Here is a 1,341-nt window from a genome sequence, read left to right on the forward strand (position 1 = left end):
GCGCGATCCTGGAGACCCGGGATCGAGTCCCACATCGGGCTCCCCGTGCATGGAGCCGGCTTCTCCCTCTGCCTATGTCTCTGCCTCTCTCTCTCTCTGTGTGTGTGACTATCATAAATAAATAAAAATTAAAAAAAATTTTGGGTATAGTTGACCCACAATGTTGCATTCGTTTCAGGTGTACGACAAATAGATCTGACAAGTTTATATATTACCCTGTGTTGACCACAAATGTGGCTCCCTTCAGCTCCCATATATCTCTATTACAGCATCATTGGGCACCTCGAGTCGGACCCGCTGGGGAAGCCGCAGGATGAATGTGGGGGTGGCATACTGCGAAGTAAACCCCAACACTTGAGTGATGGATAGCTGGGGCATCTGGCTGGCCTACATCATCTTGGTAGGACTGCTGCATGTGGTTCTACCCAGCATCCCCTTCTTCAGCATACCGTTGTCTGGACCCTGAGCAATGTCACCCATAATTTGTGAAAGGGACACCCTTTGAGACCCCTGACCAAGGAAGGGCTCGGCTACTGACACGCTGGGAACAGATGGACTACGGGCTCCAATTTACCTCTTCCTGCAAATTCCTCAGCATCTCTCCTATTGTACTCTACCTCCTGGCCAGCTTCTACACCAAGTATGATGCTGCTCACTTCCTCAGCAACACAGCCTCATTGCTTAGTGTACGGCTGCCTAAATTACTCCAATTCCACAGGGTTCATCTCTTTGGCATCAACAAATACTGAGGGATAGGGCTGGGGTAACACTGGACCCAAGGGCTAGAACATCCTTCCCTTCTCCGTATTGTCTTCTGTATCTTGAAAGCCTGAGAACTATATTACCTTTCCCAAACTCCAGGAAGAGAACAGATTGGAAAATGGGGGTCCCAGGGCCCAGACCTAAGAGCAGATTTTTTTGAATCAGGAAAGGTGGGAAAGATAAGAGCTAAATCACTCTCCTTTACAGCAGGAAGCCATGTCTAAACAGCTTGTTTGGTAACTGAGCTGCTTGTTTTGTGATTTTTTTCTAGATCTTCTACCCACACCACTTTCCAGCTCTGTTTTGCTGTGTATTTTCCTTATAATAAAGATACTTTTTTTTCCAAAACAACAACAACAACAACAACAACATCATTGACTCTCTTTGGTATCAACCTGGAAGTATTAATAGTTTTAAGAACTAATATTTTACATATATATTTTTTCTTCTAGCTGTTGAACAGTGTTTAAGTTTCTTCTCCACTCGAGCATGAGACTCTGAAAGTGAGTAGGCAAGACTGACGGACACAAAAATAACCTAGCCTGTAAGCTGAGGAATCTAGCTTTCTGACTTGTAACA

The 1,341-nt window shown here is 45.1% G+C and overlaps 1 pseudogene; it reads left to right on the forward strand.

The window, feature by feature from the left end:
- Window positions 1-313: 313 nt before the first annotated feature.
- LOC140609781 (ORM1-like protein 2 pseudogene) lies at window positions 314-1,098 on the forward strand (annotated as a pseudogene).
- Window positions 1,099-1,341: the final 243 nt, after the last annotated feature.

This window comes from Canis lupus, chromosome 2 (genome assembly GCF_048164855.1).
Source record: "Canis lupus baileyi chromosome 2, mCanLup2.hap1, whole genome shotgun sequence".
Lineage (NCBI taxonomy): Eukaryota > Metazoa > Chordata > Mammalia > Carnivora > Canidae > Canis > Canis lupus.